This window comes from Balaenoptera borealis (genome assembly GCF_965194805.1).
Source record: "Balaenoptera borealis genome assembly, chromosome: X".
In the NCBI taxonomy this organism is placed as follows: Eukaryota; Metazoa; Chordata; class Mammalia; order Artiodactyla; family Balaenopteridae; genus Balaenoptera; species Balaenoptera borealis.
In genome coordinates, this window is record NC_138881.1 from 10652378 (window position 1) to 10675593 (window position 23216).

At 40.0% G+C, this 23216-nt stretch overlaps 1 long non-coding RNA gene across 1 annotated transcript in view; it reads left to right on the forward strand.

The window, feature by feature from the left end:
• LOC309620013 overlaps positions 1-23216 on the forward strand; it is a 165948-nt gene that overhangs the window by 140518 nt on the left and 2214 nt on the right. The window contains exon 3 of the long non-coding RNA XR_014239372.1: positions 22241-22284. This is a non-coding gene — a long non-coding RNA (uncharacterized lncRNA). The remainder of the gene's footprint in view (positions 1-22240; positions 22285-23216) is intronic.

Here is a 23216-nt window from a genome sequence, read left to right on the forward strand (position 1 = left end):
TAAGGATTAAAAAGCCTTTTAGTGTTCCCTTGAGAAGTTCATGACTCCAGAGTAGGCATTTAAACAGTTTTAACAAAGAACAGACAAGAAGTTTTCTACTGCTTCCTCCACCCGTTGTATTTTAAGCCTACACTCCATGTATCCCACAGATCTCTGGGATTCCATGAGACTTGTGCCCATATAATTGGCACATTTGAAACTGGAAGAACTTAACTAATACAGAAACAAACTCACTCTACTGTCCTTCATTTCTGTACAAGACACAGTTTTTTTGTTTGTTTTTAAACAACAACTCCTGTTTATTTTTTAATTTTTATTTATTTATTTATTATTTATTTTTATTTATTTATTTAATTTGTGGCTGTGTTGGGTCTTCGTTTCTGTGCGAGGGCTTTCTCTAGTTGTGGCAAGTGGGGGCCACTCTTCATTGCGGTGCGCGGGCCTCTCACTATCGCGGCCTCTCTTGTTGCGGAGCACGGGCTCCAGACGCGCAGGTTCAGTAGTTGTGGCGCACGGGCCTAGTCGCTCCGCGGCATGTGGGATCTTCCCAGACCAGGGCTCGAACCCGTGTCCCCTGCATCGGCAGGCAGATTCTCAACCACTGTGCCACCAGGGAAGCCCCAAGACACAGTTTTTAAAGGACTTTCTCTCCTTCATTTGAGAATGAAACATGGTATAAAAGCCTGCAGGGGATTGGATTATTTCGACCAACGGTCTCCCCATTTTCTCAGATCTCGTCTTGCTCAAAAGCTGCTGCTCAAGGGCTTTTGAATAATAGCTGTCCACTGCCTATGAAATAAAACTTAACCTTATTAGCCTGGACTCAACAGCATCTGTGATTTACCTTATGTTTTTAGAAAATATTTATTTATTTATTTGGCTGCGCCGGGTCTTGGTTGCGGCATGTGGGACCTTCGTTGCCGTGTGTGGGATCTTTAGTTGCAGCATGCAGGCTCTTAGTTGCGGCATGTGGGATCTAGTTCCCTGACCAGGGATTGAACCCGGGCCTCCTGCATTGGGAGCGTGGAGTCTTAGCCACTGGACCACCAGGGAAGTCTCTGTGATTTGCCTTCTGACTCATCTCCCTCGACCCTTCCCCATCACATGTTACCTGCCAGCAATACTCATTAAGAGCAACACCCTCAAAATGCCACGCTCTCTCCTCTCTTTGGACCTTCACACGTAACATTTCTCAAAATAACTTACCTGATTTGTGTGCCTGGGAAACTTCTATTCATCCTTCAAATCTTAGCTCAAAGCTGTCACGTCCTGTAACCCCCCAGCCAATGAATCCTCCTGCCCTATGCTCCAGACACTTCACACATGTCCATCTGCAAGGGGTCTCAGCCTTGGCTGCACATCCTGAGTTCATGACATCAGAATCTCTAAAGATGCGACACAGGCATCAGCATTTTTAAAAACTCCCCTAGTGATTCCAAAAAAAGTGAGGACCACTTTTTTTTCCTCCCCAAAATGAAGACTCCAGGCAAGCAATGACCATGCAATTACTCTTATAAACGTAGTGCCTAGTCCAAAATCAATAAATACATAGAGCCTGGGCAGTAACTTTCTTCAAAATGTGTTTGTCACTACTGAATTCTTTAGAATGTAACTCCAGGCAATAGCAAAAACTGCTTAATCCAAATCTTTTTCAAACCACCTCCCATCACTTTCAGAGAAGGAAGGGGACTATCCCTGCAAAACTGCTATTTTTTAATGGGGTTCAGTGTATCTTACTCATTTAGCACAATCAGAAAAAAATATAAAAATAAGTAAAATTAGCAAGTTCCCTTTAAAAACAATCATCATCTGCAGTGGAGAAAGGGAGTATTACCTAGTAGAGCCCCTGGTCCATGCTGTCTGCTCAGTAATGGCGGCTGGTATTATGGCTTCCTCTTCCCGGAAAGGCTGCCTTATTAACTTGCCTCACACAAAGGCATCTGGAGATGACACTATAAGAGGAAATAAGATGACTTTCCAAATGCTTCCTTTCATTAATGTACAGCCCATGAGATTTCGGACTTCATTCATCATACACAGAGAGGTGGCTGCAGCTTTAGAAATTCAATGGATATGCTCGGCATGCCACACAGGCAAAAGAGACCCAGTTCTGTTCCACCTTTTCTCACTCCATGTGGCTACCGCTCTGTAAGGCCTGCTTTTCTACACCCTTCTTTTTTTTCCTCAGAACGCTGGCTCTACGTTTACCCAAAAAGCCTTCAGATTGTTCCAGGGCTAGCCAGCTACTTCTTAGTTTAATCACGCAACTCCGCTCCTACACAGGCCCTTCTTTCCTTGGGGTTGTGATTCACCACCCCACAAGCTGAGTCATTCAGTCACAATCGCATTTTTTGACTCCACCTGAGTGACTTTCTTTGGGCAGGCTGCCTTTGTCAAGCATTAAGTGGCAACATTTATTTATGCCATAGCATTTCTTAGTATCCAAGGTACAAATCAACCCTGCAGGCTTTTCTGGCATGAATTAAAGTGACGGCTCTCCATGTTACAGTGACAGCAAAATTTGAGTTAGCTGCAAGTCTCAATAAACAAGTATGTTTTTATTTAATTTAATTTGTATCCAACTCAGGATGAACTTTAAAAAATCATTCTGTTTTCATCCCTTGGTTTCATGCTTTAGTAAGTGCCATGCATTAATTCAATAAGGTTTTTCTTTTGACAATTAAGTCTTGTAGTGTGGGTTCATAATTATGACTGTAACTTTTCACTGACTAGGCCTTCAGGAATTGATTAAGCTACACACAGAAGACCAGACCTTCTTGGCATAGACTAGCTAGCTGTTGAACAAACCCCTCTCCTCTTCCTCCTGGGCACCCACATTTCCCAGCTGCCCTTGCAGTTAGGTGTGGCCATGTGACTGCATCCCGGCCAGTGAAATGCAGACAGAAGTAATGCGGGTGAATTCCAGGCCTGGCCCATGAAAACTCTCTAAGCACCATCCTCTATACTCTTTCCCATTGTCTCATGACCTTGGAGGCCATATGTTGAAAATGGCAGAGCCACCTGATGGATAAAGCCTGGGTACCAGAATTCCCACTTGGAGAAATGTCGCCCACCTATCAGGAATATCTTTTTTGGACCTTACATGAGAAAGAAAGAAATTTCTATTTTTTTAAGCCACTGAGGCTTTGGACTTATATGTTATAGCATAGTTTTACCTTAACTCCTAAAGATTTATACTGTACTTTTAAAACTAAATTGCTATTTTCCCCCAATAACAGTAATATATTTTCATTGTTTACTATGTAGAAAATACTCCACACTGGCACGTTAATGTCACCTGAAAAATGCTTGTAGAAATAAATCTCTGATAAGAACTTTGTTAATGATAACATCCTTCCTTTTTCGTGAACACGGAAGGTTAAAAAAAAGACCCCCTCAACTGAAATGCATTATTCTAATTAATGTTTTAGGAACGGCAGAGGTTATTCCAATAACTAAATCAACGCAGAGTATTAAGCAATTTTGGAATTGTAACTTTCTCAGGCCCCCAAGACATGACGCAGTCGGTAGCAATGACAGCATTTCTATTTTACAACTAGGATACAATTTGGGCTCTGCTCGAAATTTTCTCAGCATACCTCAGTACATGTGGAAATGGAAACTGTCATGAAGTTGAGGCTTGATATAGTACGTTATTGTTTCTGGGACACAAATATATCTAACTTACACAAGTTATATACAAAGCTTTATATTCGGTGTCACATTCCTTCAGATAAGTGTTTAGGCTTGCTGTCTGCTTCACTCTTCTTTTGTTTACTCACTCAGACATTTATTAAATACTGACTATGAATTGTCTAGGTACTTGGGGCACAAGACTGAATGTGAAACAGTCTTGATAACTGAGGAGCTTATAGGTCTGGGCAGAGGGGGACTAATTCTCATGAGGAAAAAGACAGGAAAATCTTTATATACAAGATTATATCTGATAGAAGTCTAGAAAGGAGGAGTGAGAGTGTGATAGGAGTAAACCAAGGAAGGGCATCTCAAGTTGAGAGAACAACAGGGACCAAGGCATAAGATTCTTAATGAACCTGAAATATCTGGGGAATGACGAGTTCATTTGGGCTAGAGTTTAGGGGGAAACTGGGGAGTACCAGAATAGGAGGCTGGAGAGGCAGACTGGGGCCAAGTTATAGGGCCTTGGATGATAGTCTATAAATCTTGAACATTTATTTTCTGTGTAAAAGGGACGCCAACAAATAGATAATCATAGATGATAGATTTTAAGCAGAGCAGTGAGTGACCTGATCGTGTTAGGTTTAGAGGAAGTAATTCTAGGCATAGCACGGAGGATGGCCTAGAACAGAGATAACCCTGGAAGCACAGAGGCCAATTAGGAGGCTGTTGAAATATTGAAGTAGAGGAGGCACTTGATTTGGGAGATGTTTCTGAGACAGAAATCAGTATTTGTTAGCTGTTTGGGTGTAAGGGAGAAGAAGTTAAAGATGCCTGAGATTCCCAGCTGCGGTATCTAGGTGGACGATGATACCAAAAGCTAAGAGGAAATTTAGAAAGGAGAGCAAAGCAGAGGTGAAGCTAAAGAGGTTGGTTCTGGACATGTGATAAAAGTTGACTCTGGAGTGTCCAGGTGGCATGGGAACTAAAAGTACACTGTAGTTTACAGTCTCAAAGTGTCTCCTTATTAACAGTTCATATTAATTGCAAATGAGAAAAAGGTACTTTTTTACAGTGGAGAAACCAGGAAGTCACCACCTTAACCGAATGATGAGTCAACACCAAAATGTCTCCCGATACAATACACTGATAAGGATGCCGCATCACTTAAGAAATTCTTCTGCCAGAAATCCATAACCCGATCCTAATCATGAGAAAACATCAGACAACCCCCATTATGTTACAAACAACTGCCCTGTATTCTTCAACCATGTCAATGCCACAGATGACCAAGAAAGGTAAGGAACTCTTCCAGATTAAAGGTAACTAAAGAGATATGACAGTAAAATGCAATGTGTGATCCTGGATAGGGTCTTGGATTGGGAGAGAGGGGAACTGCTATTAAAAAACATTACTGAGGTGTAGCTGCTACAGCCGGGTAGTACCTCATGGGCTCTGGAGATTTCAGACTCGGGTCACGTCCTCGCGCCCCGTCCTCGCGCCACTTCCAGCACCTGCGCGCACCTCAACTATACGCGAGACATCCGGGCACCGCACGACTAGAGTCCGCAGCTTGCGCGCGCGGCCTGCGCGATCTTCTCTCTGTGCGCCTGCGCGAACCCATCCATCTGACCTACGCGGAAGTGGCTAAGAGTGGACTGCTGGTGGTCACGTCAGTTAAAAGCGACCGAAAGTTCCATTTCCAAAGAAATTTGGTCAGCACCCCCCCCCCCCCCCCGCCCAGCATCCAGTTTTACAAAATAAAGAACCTCCAGAACTTTACCGCCCGCTGTGACTTGCACACAAAGGGAGGAAAAGATAGCTGCTGTTCTCATTATTGACTGCTAATGGGGCGCTCCAGCTTTGACCAGGAGATGAACTGTATTTGGAAGATTCAAATTCAAAATATAAACACATTTATCTTAAAACCTGTCTTAGGTAGCAGCCTAAGAAAAACAGATAAGAGACCCAGAGACTAGAGATCCAGTGTCTAAAAGAAAATTCGAGAACCAATGGAAGAAAAGCAATATTTGGAGAAGAGAACACAGTTTTCTTGAGCCGAAGAAAAATGTTTCATCTTCAGATGAGAACTCCCTACCACAGTCAACACAAAATCGACGAAAATTGTTCAGTACCTGGATGTGAAGAGCTAACGTTTTAAATTTCTAAGATGAAGAATGTCATCGTTTTTCAGAAAAAAAGATTATCCACAAAGTACAAAATCAGGCTTCTCCTGCGTGTCAGAGTAACAGGATACACAAGACAGCGTATATAATATTTTGAAGGGGGAGGCTGTTTGTGACTCAATAATATTATATCAAGTCATGGGTGAAAGCCACAGAAATAATTCTCATTTATATATGGGCTCTGAAGATTCAACCCTCTCTGAAAAAATTCACTCACGTGTGTACTGTAAATGACTGAAAGATTAATCAAAATGAAGACTTTTGAAGTAAATGTGCGTGGTAGAAGTCCTGATGGTGAGTGTAAAAGTCAATTAAATTAGGAAGTCAGTATAATTATTGTAAATATGGTCTAAAAGCACTGCAAATGTTTTTAAAAGTTCAAGTTTTAACCCGTTTTGTTTCTTGTAAAAAATCTATTGATAAGAATAATTTGGATCAGTTGAAAAATTATTGAGACTTAGGAAAGTTTGAATTAGAAGTACCTACTAGATCATAGTACTGTGTATCACCATTAAATTTTCTAAATTTGAGAATTGCACAGTGGTTACGTTACAGGATGGCATTGTTCTTAGGAAATACTGAAGTGTCACTGGGGAAACGGCTATATACACACACAAGAGGGAGAGAGAGAAAGCAAGTGTAGTTAAACGTTAACTGGCGAAGCTGGGTAAAGGGTGTACTGGAGCTCTGTGTTATTTTTGCACATCTTCTGTACGTTTGAAATCATTTCAAAATAAAATGTTTAAAAATAGTTTTTTTTTTAAATGTAGGATCAGGATGTTATTAATATTCTGGCGAGAGACATTTCCATGCAGTGGTTGGAGTCAAAGCCAGTTTGAGTGGGCTTATGGAGCAAGAGATGGAAAAAGTAGAGAAAATGAGAGGGGCTCTTGGCCCTAAAATATAAATATTGTGCCTGCTTAAGTCTTGGATGTTCATAGTTTGAGTTTTCATAGGCAGATCACATATGTAAACTCACTGATTGATGTACCCATATAGATGTATTCCATGCTGTAATGTAACAAGACATAAATTCTTCAGGGCTCTCATTATTCTAAACAGGAAATTCCAATTAATTCTTAGATGGAGATTAGAATTCTGGCCAAGGTGCAGCACCAGGTGAGGAAAGAGAAATGCCAGCAGAGATGCTGAGGTTTGTTACCAGTGACCCGGGTGCTGCATTCTCACCAGCCCCTCCGCTTCCTGGAAAGTGTTTAGTTCCTGCACGTGAGGGCAGGATTCTTGGGTACAGACCAGTGATTGCTTGATTGGCCCTGGCCCTCAGTGGCTACATAATTATACTCTTTACTCATGAAACAAAATGGAAGTGGTTGTGTAAACACATTACATGTCATTACCAAAAATCACAACATGGCTTCTTCCTGGCTGCCCAGCTAAATATCTAAATTACCCACTCTGCCAAGGAGGGGAGAAAACTGGACCCAAGGAAAAACAGGGAAGAGAATGACTATTAAGATGGGAATGTTTGTAAAACCTTTATTTGTGATTAAAGTGTTTTTAAAATATATGAAGGACATTTTAAAAATGTACGTAATTCCGATATCTCAACAACATAATGATTTGCATTTGTTTGGAGTTCTTTCAAACTTTTATCCATATGGATGTATTGCTTCTAAGTTCATCAAACTATATATATATTATACATTTATAAATTTTATGCGTTATGTAACATTATTTTAGAAACACTTTCCCTTGATTTTCACTTTTATCATAAATTCTTGATAACCATGTTACATTCCACTGTGTTTATATATAATATATATATACTTTATTTAATCATTTCCTTATTATTGGATGCAAATGCTGGTTTTTAAAAATTATTAATAACTCTGCTGTAAATGTCTTCATACATATGGATTTTTCTCCTTTTGAATTTACATATTTCCTCAATTCCAATATACACATTTTTCTTCCTTTATTATATATCAGGGTACATTTTGGTATAAGGTGACAATATTTGTTCTTTCTCTTCAGAAAGTTAGTATTAAAGATGTTGCATCTTAAAATTGATAGTCTTAGAATTGGAGAAATATAATGATTCTATAATATAAATTCAGAATGGGGGTTTACTGAGTCAAAATATGTTATGATACTTGATATGTGTATCAAAATGTCTTCAGAAAGGATTTTACCAGTAACAACATCAGGAATGTATATGTGTTACTGTTTTCCTACAGCTTGGCCAGCATGTGCGATTCGACTTTTCTTTTGATTTTAAATGGTCTTAATAGATGCAAATTGTTTCCTCATTATTATTTTAATTTTTAATATATTTAGCTGTTCTACTCTTTGTGTGAAGGAGCTATGGGTATAAAGAGAACAAAAGGCAAAATTTGAAGACATCTCAGAAACCATTCAGAAGAAAAGGCCTTGATGTTTAGTCAGTAATTTAGAAAGGAAAAAAGAGGTACCATTCTGCTTCTTGGCTCTTCCTCTTCCATGTTGTTATATGTGTGTTTTGCTGCCATATGCAAAACTGGAAGAGGGCAGTGATTTCTTTATAGATCCATAGAGTTTTTGAGCTAGATGAAGCCTTAGGAATCATCTGGTCAGAGCCTTCATTTTACAAATCATTAAATGAAAACCCAGTGAGATTCAAGTTGCTCAAGATTTTGCAGCTAGGAAGTGGCAGGGCCGCAATTTGAGACCTTTGCACCAGGCACACTGCCTCTCTGGTGCAAATTTCATTCGAAGGCTGATGACACATCTACCGGTCCCTGACATTTAGGCTGGGCACTATAAAATTTAGGCTTGGGATATTACTAATTCTTGCTAAATACATTAGTCAAGAAAGTGAATTCTTATGATCTCAGATTTAAGATTACAGAGCCAAACATGAAAAAATTTGTCTGTATCTGAATATGTTGCAGGCGCTTCCTGTAATTGGCTTACGTGATGAATTCTGAGTAAGGTGTCTTAAGTTTACTAATTCAGATTTGTAGGTGATTAAGCCCTCTGGGGAACTGAATCACCATGCTCTTGAATTTTTCTCACAGTAGATTCAGTCTCATTGCTATTAAATATTGGTGCTGTGCTTACCTTTTCCAAACCAAATTAGCACTCAAATTTTACATCTAAAGAAGGGCATATTTTTATCGCATCATCTTTATCATTGTTATTTCCAATCTTTCATGATTTTATAAAATGTTCTAACAACTGTTAACCCAAGCCTCGGGCTTTATCAGTCTGTGACAACAATATTGTCACACTTATTACTATCTCAAACCCAAACTGCTCTGTCATGAGCTCGCATCAGCAAAACTGATGGAAACCGGCACTCTTCAAACTGTTTCCCGAACGATTTCTGAGGTCCCTAAGGGTAATGCCTCATAAATAACCAGAACTGGGCACCATCTTTTGTCCCTGCTGCTTTGTCTTTCTTCTGGACAGTAATGCTGCTGGGTACCACTGTTCTCCCTTGGTGACCCCTATTGATCCATCCCTATTTGGGTCTCAAAGCAAGGTTAGTCCTCCTCCAAATCCCCCCTGTCTAAATTGTGATGAAACTGTGCTTTAAAAAAAAAGACTATGTCTTGAAGGCTCTGAAAAAAGGAAACTGAAAACAGAATAATTTACAACATCCAGGAGAAGTAGATATCTTCAGAGATGACAAGCCTAAACCCAACCGAACCCCTGCCTAATTCTCAGCAGTCCCTCACGTGGCAAGGAGGCAGCTCAAAAGGAAACAGGCAACTCTAGGTATTGCCCTACCTTGGAATTCAAGTCCCATTGCCCCCCAGTTTAGAGAAAGAAGAAATCCTCCCCACTTTCTCAAGCCCTAGCCTGGCTTTATTTTCCTGCCCTGGAATTTTTCTCTTCTTAGAATGATTGACAAGGGGAATACCGATACCCTTTGGCAGGCAGGTAGTGATGGTAGGAGGATGGAAGGTTGGTGGTGGAAATCCTATACTGCCCTAAGGATTGGCCTGGGTATCTGGGCTTCATGGCTTAAATAAGATAATCGTAATAGTAGGGCAGTATATTTTCCAAAGTCTGGTTTATACAGTCTTAAAATTAGCCACATTGTGGGGAAACATTTGTGCTTCAGTGGGAAACTGGATTTTCTAGAGTACAGGACACCTCTCTGGGTCATCCAGTTCTTTTCTTTTTTTTTTTTTTTTAAATAAATTTATTTTATTTATTTATTTTTGGCTGCATTGGGTCTTTGTTGCTGTGCGCGGGCTTTCTCTAGTGGTGAGCGGGGGCTACTCTTCATTGCAGTGCACGGGCTTCTCATTGCAGTGGCTTCTCTTGTTGCAGAGCATGGGCTCGAGGCTCACGGGCTTTAGTTGTGGCACGTGGGCTTAGTAGTTGTGGCTCGCAGGCTCTGGAGCGCAGGCTCAGTAGTTGTGGCACACGGACTTAGTTGCTCCGTGGCATGTGGGATCTTCCCGGACCAGGGTTCGAACCCGTGTCCCCTGCATTGGCAGGCGGATTCTTAACCACTGCGCCACCAGGGGAGCCCCCATCCAGTTCTAAGAAAGCTATCTTACAACTCTGTAAATTGATAACTGATCAATGCAAAATACTTGTTGTTTGTAGACATCAAATTATATCCTGTCCAGTAGAGGAGTAGAGCCTCAGTTGACTTCTCTCTCCAACTGTGGAAGAAGACAATTTAATCTCAATTTGCATATTTATTTCACTATTTCTCATCTGTAAGTAACATCCTGCACCGATTCCACTTCTGATCACCAACTAACAATTCTAATGCTGACGTGTGTCTGGTGGCAGGGGGAGGAGGGAGGGGGTTCCCGCATAGCACCAAGCAATTTTCTGACACCAGCTGGGTGTCCTACAATTCAACTCAATTCTGAACACTCTTTACTGAGAGGTAGCATCAGATCCCCCAAGTTAAGGGCTAAGTTCTGTAAGGTTGCCCCCTACCCCATTTCAGACACCAATCGCAAGTTCAGGTTGTCACCTGTACTTCTGTTGGGCTGGCTATAGAACAGAGGTTCCATAGACCCCCCTCCTTGGATTCCATTAATTTGCTAGAGTGGTTCACAGACCTCAGAGAAACATTTTACTTACTAGATCACTGGTTTATTATAAAAAGATTTAAGTCAGGAACAGCCAGAGGGAAGGGATGCGTAGGGCAAAGGGTATGAAGCTTCTGTGCCCTCTCCAGGTGTACCCTTCTCCCTGAGTTGCCACATGTTCACCAACCCGGAAGCTCTCTAAACCCTGTCCTTTTGGGTTTTTATGGAGGCTTCATTACATAGTCATGATTGATTAAATCATTGGCCATTAGCAATCAATTCAGCCTCTAGCCTCTCTCCCCTCCCTGGAAGTCAGGGGGGTGGGACTGAAAGTACAACCATCCAATCACATGGTTGGTTCCCCTGACAGCTAGCCCCAATCTATAGGTGCTTTCCAGAATGGACCACATTAACATAAACTTAGGTGTGGTTGAAAGGGGTTAGTTATAAATATCAGGACACCTTTGTAAGCTCTTATCACTTTGGGAATTCCAAGGGTTATAGGAGCTCTGTGCCAGAAATGGATGAAGACCAATTATATATTTCTTATTATAAATCAAAATATCAGAACAAGTGTGTCTGTTCTTTGGACTCTTTGAACTGTCTGTAAAACCTTAGCATTCTCCTTGTTAATGTGTTGAATAAGATCTTTAACACAAGTTCATTTTTGTATCTGTCTGTATGAGAGTCATGATTTTACCATTTAAAAATTTTTTTCTTTTAACACCATGTATGGGATCTTAAACCATGGTTTTGGGTTTGCCTCTTGGTGGTTGTCAAGCCAAAAGATATAACTAAGCCAAAGAGTGGGAGAAGGAAGGATTTATTACTTGCAGCAAGTAAGGAGAACAGCGGGGATCTTTCCCAAAGCAGTGTCTCCCCAAACAGCAAAACTGGGGAAGTTTTAAGCTAAGGGTACATGCATATTCATGAAGGGGCTTGAGCAGAGGAGAATTCGACATAAAATTGGGGCAAAGATTGACAGAGTCCAGGCTTTGGTGTATTGAAGTCACAAGGGTCAGAAAAGGTCAACATCATCATTCTTCAGGTGATCTGGTGGTTGAGCCCTAAAGGGGGTTGAATTCTGCAGAACAGCTCAAGACACTGCTTCAGGCTAATCTTTACCACTGAAACAGAATTGGGAGTCTTTGCAGCTGATTTATTATCTTTACTGTGGTTACTTCTCTTGCCTACTAACAGTGCTTTGTTCCTGCCTTCTTTTTTCCCTTAAGATCATTAATTACTAAGACCTGTTCAAGGGCAAGCACTGTGGCCAGGCTTGGATCACAAAATGGCTTAGGCCAAAAATGGCTTCTCTTATGTCAAGAAAGCTTGCTTCTTGCCTGCTTCTCTTTCTCCAGGGACCCCCTACCGTATCTCCTTACAGTTAGTTTTCATTAAATCAAATCTAGTTCCGTTCCTTGTTATATTTTTCTGTCAGCATGAGTGATAGAGATCAAGTCTGTGGGCCCGCTTCCCCACCTTCAGCATAGTATATAGACACACACATAATACACATGCACATGCACACAACTCCCCAAAATAAGCAATAATTTTTAGCCGTAAAACAGTCTAAAATCCACATTCAAGAAGCAAATACTTTAATGCAACAGAGACACAGTTCTGATGATTCAACAAGCAGAACATGGGCTGTCTCAGCCTGAAAGGTCCGAATTTGGGGTTTTTTCCCCCATATCCAGAAATTCTTCAAGAATGTAGCATACTTGGCTTTCACCTATATCAGGGTGTGTCAGCCTCAGCACTGTGGTCAGTTTAGACCGGATAATTCTTTGCTGTGGGGACTGTCCTGTGCATTGCAGGATGTTTAGCAGCGTCCCTGGCTCAGTAGCACCCCACCTCCACTCATGACAACCTAAAATATCTCCAGACGTCGCGGAATTTCACGGGGGAGGGAGTGGGGTGCCAGAATCACTCCCAGTTGAGAACCACTGGTCTATTTTATTAGAAGTTTCCCACAGTGGTTCCTTCCAGAGTGAGGGGAGGATCTTTCCAAAGATAAGTAAATGTAGTCAACTAATATGTACCATTATGGACGGGTCTCAGTAATAGTGTGGAGTGAACACAGAAAGTCGCAGAATGCTTTGCACAGCGCGATACTATTTATGTAAATCATAAAATCACAAAGCCTTATAATATGTATTGCTTATAGAAACACGCATATGGAGTAAAAGCATAAAACCACTGTCACGAGAAAGAAACTTTCCTCTACCCTTCTAGGTTCTTCTGGCTGGTGTAAGAATTAAATTGACATGAGACAGATTAACAGGAGAAAATCAGACCAAAATTTAATAACACGTATACATGGGAGAGACCCAGGAAAACTGAGTAACTCGCCAAAATGGCCAAAGCCCTACCTTAAATACCAGCCTCAGCTAAAGACAAAGGAGAATGTTGAGCGTGGGCGGTCAGTTTTGCGAAGGTAGCAGCAAAACCCAAGTAAACAAGGGTGATTGTGATGGAGACTTAAGTCCCTGCCTTCTCCTTTGATAAGAGTTTCTAGAGGCTCGGTCATCCTCCCCTTCCAAGTACAGCGAGGGAGACACGCTTACAAATGGAGATTTCCCTTACAGATGCAGATGCTTCTACCAAAGGGCAGCTCCTACTGGGCTTCCAGTGCCCTTCCAATGTCTGCTGTTTCTCAGCAAATAACCAGCTTAAAACAATGAATATGCCACAGAAGTATTTCAGGGTGTCAAATTCTGCTCCCCTACACGACGGATATGAAGAGTACCCACCAATTTAGTGAGTATGGTTGTCAACGGGAAAAGAAAGAGGCAATTAGGACAGGCTAGGACTAAAAAGAAAATTCGACTGTATCTATAATGTTTTGCTTATTTTTAAAAAGAGATTTAAAACAAATACTGCAAAATCTTATCTTTTCCATTCCAGCTAGTGCATATATGGATATTGTGTTGCTCTACAAACTTTATTTTTGGAAAAAATTCATAATAAAATATGAAAACTACGGCTTAAATTTCACATAATGTTCTTTGAAGCCGTGTGTTATTAATTTTTCAATCATCTACTGTTTTGTATTATTCATACTGCTGCTAGCCTCCACCATCCTAGGTTGCCATGAGGTGGGAGGGTTTTATAGCGCAGTTTCCCGGCTCAGACTCTAATCACAACCATAGTACTAATGCTCTCACCTTGTATTTGTGGAGTGCCTTCTCTTTTCCCAGTACTCTTACATCTATCTTCTCATTTCATATTCACAGCTTCTATCACCATCAATCTTCGTCTCGACTGTGTTCACTATGGAAATGTATTAAAAAGGCTTCCATGAAAGCCTTTACTTTGGCAACTACTTTAGTTTGTGTTACCCCAGAAACCAATTCTGAGACAAGGATCCTATTTGGGAGGTGACCCCTGGAAGCATGCGTAGAAGTGACAGGGGAGGGCAGGAAGCTGATAAATGGCACATCATAGAGCAGGTAACAGTTGAGGGCAGTGGACGCTAAATCCTGCTGGGGCATTTTGAGAAACAGTGTAAACACATCTCTCCCTACTGAGAAGCAAGACATATGGGTTATTTTGCCTCTGACTTCCAACTGTTATTGACTGAGGGCTGCTCCCAGGGATGAGAGCTTTCTGTCACTTCTGACTTTCCCACTCTGGGGTCAAGCAGAAGCCCTCAGATGTAAATACCTGTAAATGGGTGCTGTTGGCATGTGCTAGAAGTCTGAGTGCTGGGAGGGTATGGGCAGAGCCCCCAAAATATCTGCTGCAACACCTTTCTATGGATGTGTCCATAGGATGTCTTACATTTACAGCCTACATAGCATTTTCACAAATATCCGTTAAGTCCTATGAATCCTACGAACCTTAAAATTTCCCCATGCTAACACTTCCCCTTCCATCCCCACCCCCAGTCTGATCCCCTGACAACCATTGATCCTTTGACTGACTATAGTTTTGCCTTTTCCAGAATGTCAGAGTTGGAATCATATAGTATTGGGTGGGCCAAAAAGTGCCTTCGGTTTTTTAAGTAAAAACAAAAGACGCATTTTTCATTTTCACCAAGAACTTTATTGAACAACGTATTCACCCTTTTGTTCCGCTACCTTCTGCCATTTTCCAGGCAACTTCATAATTCCATCTTCCCAAAACTTTTTATCTTTTTGAACAAAGAACTGTTCCAGGTGCCTTTTACAGTCTTCCAGGGGATTGAAACTTTTTCCATTAAGAGAATTTTGCAAAGACCGAAATCAGTGGAAATCCGAAGGTGCAGTGTCTGGTGAATACGGCGGATGAATCAGAACTTCCCAACCAAGCTGTAACAGTTTTTGCCTGGTCATCAAAGAAACATGTGGTCTTGCGTTATCCTGATGGAAGAGTATGTGTTTTCTGTTGACTAATTCTGGATGCTTTTCGTCTTGTGCCGCTTTCAGTTCGTCTAATTGGGAACAGTACTGGTTGGAATTAATCGTTTGGTTTTCTGGAAGGAGCTCATAATAGAGGACTCCCTTCCAATCCCACCATATACACATCACCTTCTTTGGATGAAGACCGGCCTTTGGTGTGGTTGGCGGTGGTTCATTTCACTTGCCCCATGATCTCTTCCGTTCCACATTGTTGTACAGTATCCACTTTTCATTGCTCGTCACAATTTGTTTTAAAAACAGAACATTTTCATTATATTTCAATAGAGAATCGCATGCAGAAATATGGTCAAGAAATTTTTTTTTCACTTAACTTATGTGGAACCCAAACATCAAAGCGATTAACATAACCAAACTGGTGCAAATGATTTTCAGCACTTGATTTGGATATTTTGAATATGTCAGCTATCTCCCGCGTGGTATAATGTTGATTGTTCCCAATTATTGTTTCGATTTGATTGCTATCAGCTTCATCTGGTCTACCGGACAGTGGAGCATCGCCCAGTGAGAAATCTCCAGCACGAAACTTCGCAAACCACTTTTGACACGTTCGGTCACCCACGGCACCTTCTCTATATATACACTGCACAAATCTTTTTGTGCATTTCCGTTGCGTTCTTACCTTTCTTGAAATAATAAAGTATAATATGCCAAAAATGTTGCTTTTTTAAAATCTTCAATATTAAAATGGCTACACAAAAATTCACCAATTTTGATAAGTCCTTTTTTAAATGCATGCTGATATGACAGCTGTCACATACAATCTAACAAAATTGTTTTGAATGAAGTTAAAGACAATTAAGTGCTACTAGAGCCATCTTACGGAAAAAACCGAACGAATCTTTTGGTCCACCCAATGTATAGCCTTTTCAGATTGGCTTTTTTCACGTAGCAGTATACACTTAAGGTTCCTCCATGTCTTATTATGGCTTGATAGCTCATTTTTTAATCAAAGAATTATATTACATTGTATAGTTGTGCTAAATTGTGTTTACCCATTCACCTACTGAAAGGTATCTTGTTTGCTTCCAGTTTTGGCAATTAAAGTATCTATTCCTCCTTATGTGAATTCCGGTAGGTTGTTTCTTTCAAGGAATTGGTCCATTTCATCTACGTTATCAAATTTGTGGGCGTAAAGTTGTTTGTAATATTCCTTCACTGTCCTCTTAATGTCCATGAGATCAGTAACAATGGCTCCTCTTTCATGTCTTTTATTACTAATTTGTTTCTTCTCTCTTTTTGTCTTGATTAGCCTGGCTAGGGGGGGTTATCAATTTTATTCATCTTTTCAAAGAACCAGTTTCTGGTTTTGTGAATTTTTTTCAATTGTTCTGTTTTCAATATCATTGATTTGTTGTAATTTTTACTATTTCTTGTCTTCTGCTTGCTTTAAGTTTATATTGCTCTTCTTTCTCTAGTTTCCTTAAGTGGAAGCTTGGGTTACAGATTTTAGATCTTTCTTCCTTTCTAATATATGCATTCAATGCTATAAATTTTTCTGAGCACTGCTTTTGCTGCATCCTACATATTTTGATAAGTTGTATCTTCATTTTTCATTTAGTTCAAAATATCTTAAAATTTCTCTTGATAATTCTTTGACTCATGTATTATTTAGAAATGTATGTTTAATCTCCAAATATTTTGGGATTTTTCTAGCTATCATTCCATAATTAATTTCTAGTTTAGTTCCACTGTGATCTGAGAGCAGGCATTGTATGATTTCTATTCTTTTAAATTTGTTAAGGTGTGTTTTATGGCCCAGAATGTGGCCTATCTTGGCTAATGTTCCATGGGAGCTTGAGAAGAATTTATATTCTGCTTTGTTGGATGAAGTATTCTATAAATGTCAGTTAGATCCAATTAATTTGGGGTGCTCTTCAGTTCAACTATGTCCTTAATGATTTTCTGCCTGCTGGGTCTGTCAGTTACTGATAGAGCAGTGTTGAAATCTCCAACTATAATAATGGATTTGTCTATTTCTCCTTGCAGTTCTATCAGTTTTGCCTCACATATTTTGATGCTCTGTTGTTAGGTGCAGACATAATAAAGATTATTATGTCTTCTTGAAGAACTGACCCCTTTATCATTATGTAATGCCCTTCTATATCCCAGATAATTTTCTGAAGTTTGCTTTGATGTTGCTTTGATTTTGATATTGCTGCAACTGATATTGCTACTCTAGCTTCCTTTGGATTAGTGTTAGCATGGTATATCTTTCTTTATTCCTTCACTTTTAATCTGTCACTGTCTTTATATTTAAAAGGAGCTTCTTTAGGGCTTCCCCGGTGGCGCAGTGGTTAAGAATCCGCCTGCCAATGCAGGGGACACGGGTTCGAGCCCTGGTCCCGGAAGATTCCACATGCCGCGGAGCAGCTGGGCCCGTGAGCCACAATTACTGAGCCTGCGCGTCTGGAGCCTGTGCTCCGCGACAAGAGAGGCCGCGATAGTGAGAGGCCCGCGCACCGCGATGAAGAGTGGCCCCCACTTGCCACAACTGGAGAAAGCCCTCGCACAGAAACGAAGACCCAACACAGCCATAAATAAATAAATAAATAAATAAATTTAAAAAAAAAAAAAAAAAAAAAAAAAAAAAAAAAAAAAAGGAGCTTCTTTAAATATAATAGAAATCATATATTTGGGTCTTGTTTTTTTAATATACTGTGACAGTCCCTGCCTTTTAATTGGTGTACTTAGGTCATTCACATTTAAAGTAATTGTTGATATAATTGGATAAACATCTCTATGTTTATAACTATTTTCTACTCATTGCACTTGTTCTTTGATTCTTTTTTATCTTCCTCTCTTTTATTCTACCTTCTCTGCTTTTAACTGACCATTTTATATAAATCCATTTTCTCTCTTCTGTTAGCATATCAATTATATTTCCTTAAAAAATTTTTTTTAGTACTTGCCCTAGAGTTTGCGATATATGTTTACAACTAATCTAAGTGCACTTTCAAATAACACTATACTGTTTTGCAGGTAGCTCAGGTACCTTATAACAGTATTTCCAATTCCTTCTTTCTATCCCATATACCATTGCTGTCATTCATTTCACTCATCCATAAGCTATAATACCCAATACATTGTTACTGTTGTTGTTACTTTGAACAGTTATCTATTAGATCAATTAAAAGTAAGAAAAAGAAAAGATTTTATTTTACCTTCATTTAATCCTAACACTCTTCCTTTCTTTCAAGTCAGAACTGAGATTCTGACCTATATCGTTTTCCTTCTTTCTGAAGAACTTATTTGAACATTTATTTATTTTGTTTAAACTTTCTTTTTTTTTTTTTTTTGAATTTATTTTTGGCTGCGTTGGGTCTTTGTTGCTGCATGCGGGTTTTTCTCTAGTTGTGGTGAGCGGGGGCTACTCTTAGTTGCGGTGCGCGGGCTTCTCATTGCAGTGGCTTCTCTTGTTGCGGAGCACGGGCTCTAGGTGTGCGGGCTTCAGTAGTTGTGGCACACGGGCTCAGTAGTTGTGGCTCGTGGGCTGTGGAGCGCAGGCTCAGTAGTTGTGGCACACGGGCTTAGTTGCTCTGCGGCATGTGGGATCTTCCCGGACCAGGGCTCGAACCCATGTACCCTGCATTGGCAGGCGGATTCTTAACCACTGTGCCACCAGGGAAGCCCCTATTTGAACATTTCTTGCAAGGCAGATCTATTGGCAACAAGTTCCTTCAGTTTTTGTCTGAGAAAGTCTTTTTTTCTCCTTCATTTTAGAAGGTTAATTTTGCTGGATAAAGAATTTTGAGCATTTTTTTTCTTTCAACAGCTTTAAATATTTCACTCCATTCTCTTCTTGTTTGCATGATGTCTGATGAACAGTCCGATGTAATTCTTTTCCTCGCTCCTGTATAGGTAAGGTTCTCCCCCCTCCTTTGATTTTTTTAAAGATTTTCTCTTTGTTTTTTTTTGGCAGTTTGAATATGATACACATAGAGAGAGGGAGAGAGGGAGAGAGAATGTGTGTGTGTGTGTGTGTGTGTGTGTGTGTGTGTGTATTTTTTTTTTTCATTATGCTTGGTGTTTCTGAGCTTCCTGGATCTGTGGTTTGGTGTGTATCATTAATTTTGGAAAATTCTGAGCTATTATTACTTCAAATATTTCTTCTGCTTTTTTTTCCTTTTTCTTTTCCCTCTGGTATTCCTGTTATGTTGTTATGTGTATGTTATACCTTTTGTAATTGTCCCACAGTTCTTGGATATTGTGTTCTGTTTCGCCATCCTTTCTTTCACTTTGCCTTTCAACTTAGGAAGTTTCTACTGAAGTATCATCAAGCTCATCGTGCCTTTCCTCAGCCGTTTTCAACTTACTGATGAGCCCTCCAAGGCATTCTTCATTCCTCTCACAGTGTTTTTGATTTTTAGCATGTCTTTTTGATTCTTTCTTAGTTTCCATCTCTATGCTTATATTCCATTACCATCTGTTCTTGCCCATTGTACTTTCTCCATTACATCCTGTTCTGATTCAGCATCACTCGGGATACTGCACTTCAATTCTGGGGTTAACTACCTGAATTAGCATCAGATCTCACAATTTAAGAGCTCAGTCTTCCACAAGACTGCCCTTAGTCCAGACACCAGCCGCAAGTGGAGTCCCCAGACTCCCTGTGCTTCTCACCAACTGGGTATAAATTTGAGGGTTTCCCACAAACCCTTCAGTTTTAATAATTCTTTAGAATAACTCACTGAATTCACTGAAACCGCTACACTTACAAGTACATTTTATTATACGGGACACACAAAAGACAAGGTCTAGAAGGGCCCTGGATGCAGAGCTTCCATGCCCTCTCCCGTTAGTCAGGGCGTATCACCCCCCCAGTACATCAGTGTGTTCACCAACCAGGAAACTTTGTGGATCTTAAGTGTCCAGAGTTTTTATATGGGGTACCATTACACAGGCATGATTGAATAAATGATGGTTACATGACTGAGCTCAGTCTCCAGCTCCCTTCCCCTTTCTGGAGGTCAGACTGGCCCAAAGTTCCAGCCTTCTAATCAAATGGTTGGTCTTTCCTAGTGACCAGCTCCCATCCTGAAGCTAACAAAGGGCCTACCATGAGTTGCCTCAGTAGCATAGCAAAGACATTCCTATCACTCAGGAAATTCCAAGGGTTTTTGGAGCTCTTTGCCAGGAACCAGGGACAAAGACTAGATAAATTCCTTATTACACCACAGAGCACTTAATATACGAATCATAGTTATTTTAAAGTTTTTATATGATAATTCCAGAAATCTGTGTCATATCTGAATCTGGTACCAATGTTTGCTTTATGTCTTCAGAATGTATTTTTTTCTTGCCCTTTAATATACCTCCTAATTTTTTGTTAAAAGTGGTCATGGTGTATCTGGTAATAGGAACTAAGGTAATCAGCCTTTTAGTGTGAAATTTTATGTAAATCTGGATAGGAGCTGGGCTCTATTTAATGTTTACTATAGCTGTATATGCCATTGGCTTTCTCCAGTTTCTTTTTTTTTTTTTCTGTTTCTGTATTATCTTTAGGTTTCCTTAAGAATACCGTCTTAAATAGAGTCTGTATCTTATAGGTCTCTCAGTTGAAATCAGTGTTATTATCCTGGAGTCCTGCCAATGTGGTGCTAAGATATTAAGGAGGGAAGGCACTCTATTATCTTATAATTAAATCTCAGTTTTTTTAGTGGGCTTGAGCCATTGAGCTGTGACCTTCAGAAGCACTTCTTACCCTTTTACCCCCCTCATATTTTGTGAAGCAGGAAGGCTAAAAAGGACTGCAGCTGTCTAATTGCCCTCCTCCTTTGTCAGATAAGGCTCTAGTAGTTTTTTTTAAAATTTATTTATTTATTTGTTTATTTGGCTGTGCCAGGTCTTAGTTGCAGCATGCGGGATCTTCAGTTGCAGCATGTGGGATCTAGTTCCCTGACCAGGGATCAAACCCGGGCCCCCTGCATTGGAAACGCGGAGTCTTAACCACTGGACCACCAGGGAAGTCCCTGGACTTATTTTTAAATGGTTACTTTTCCTTCCCCCTACCCAAAGCAGAGGAGATATTTCTCCCATATGATAGTCACTCCTAGTAGTACACCTGGAGTTAAAACCCACAAAAGTGTGGGAGGCCCCTTAAAATGGGCAACCAACTTTACAGCTAAAATTGCATTCTACAAACACAATATTTTGCTGATTGATTGGTCAAATTAAATGTACTTTTCAAAAGCAGTATCTTTTAGTGATATTTGGTTTTGTGGTTTGAACCAGACTTCACTTCCACTGTATCAAATCCCAGTGGCCTTTTCAGTGGCAGAATGGGTTTCTAGCAAGTTCTGTGCATTGCAGTTAATTCTTAAGTAAAGTTGCTCCAGAATATACTTTCTCTGACTTACAAGCAGACCTTCGCTCCACCTTATGAGTTTCCAGCTCTTTTCCCTTGAATCTGAAACACATTGGTAGGTTTCAGCCCAAGAGACCTACTGCTTGATAAGGCACTCTTATTAGGATGAACAGGCAGTGGACTAAAGAAAAGAATTACAACTTTTTGTTCAAGTGGTTAAATCCACAACTGCATCTTTCTAAATTAAATCTGTTTTGTTATGACCTGTCTGTAGACTTCCATTAGCAGTCTTGTTGGTCAGAAGATTTCGAGAAAATAAAAGAACATCATGCTTTTGATTTTTCTTCTTCCTATAATCCAATGGTTCTCAGCTGGGGGCAATTTCATCCCCAAGGGGACACTTGATAATGTCTGGAGACACTTCTAGTTGTCACAACTGGGGAGGGGTGATTGTGGGTCGAGGATGCTGTTAAACATACTACAGTGCACAGGAAAGTTTCCCACAACAAGGAATTATCCACACGTTCTCTGGTCCAAAGTATTAATAGTGCTGAGCTGTAGAAACCCTGATGTAACCTAAGAAATTAACCACCATGGCCGATCTCCTTCACTAAACCGAAATCCCGATGATCTCATTCTTCTGATCTCTTTACTGATTTTCATATTATAACAATAATGCTTCTCTTTGGATTATTTTTTCATAAGGCCCAGGAAGTAAGTCTTAAAATCCTGCTCTGCAAAGCCTACAGGTCAGTGATTTATAGTATCATTTTCTTACTGGAGGTCTACTAGGTCCTGGAGTCTTAAGAATTAAATACTCTTGCAAAAATTACAGTCTGCTTCGCATGCAGGTTATAGAAGTAAAAATTAATAACACAAAGTAACTCCAAATTAGAGCTACAGATAAAATTGTGGAAACAGCCCTTGGTGGAGGGATGAGAACCAGCATCTTTGAGCTCCTGAGCTGCAAATGTTGTTTAGAGATGATCTCCTACTTAATCCTCATAAGTCTAACCTTGTTCTCATGGAATAAAGCAGTCAAGAAGAGAACAGAGTGATACCATGAGGAGTTTTTTCCCCTTCATGTTAATAACTCAAATAGAAATTTATAAGCTACAAAATGTCTACAGAGGAACATAAAAATCACTCATTATTCCACTCTCAGAGTGAACTGTTGAGTGTATTACTTCGTACCTTATTTTTTGCACATATAATGCATTTTAAATATGATTGAGTTTATAATATGTATATTACATATCTTTTCCTTTCCGTACAATATTATTTCATGGGCATTTTTGTAGGTTAGCCAATATTTTCTAAAGTATAGTTTTTTTTTATTTTTGGTTTTTTATTGAAGTATAGTTGATTTACAGTATTGTGCCAACTAAAGTATGTTTTTAATGGTTGTGTAACACTTCATATGACTATTTCATGTTTAACCATTCTCTTTGATGTGTGACAATTTTCTGTACAAAACAAAACAAAAACAAAAACAGAAAAGAGTACTTTTGTCCTCTTGAATAGCACCAAACACCGAACTTCAACAACAAAAAAGAAATACTACCACATCTTTGACTTTCTGTTACATCTAATGATAAAGTCAATGCGTATATCGGAGCCCACAAAATGGAGGCCACGCCAGCGGCACGGCCCACATCACAATTCTAAACCTAAGTCAGCC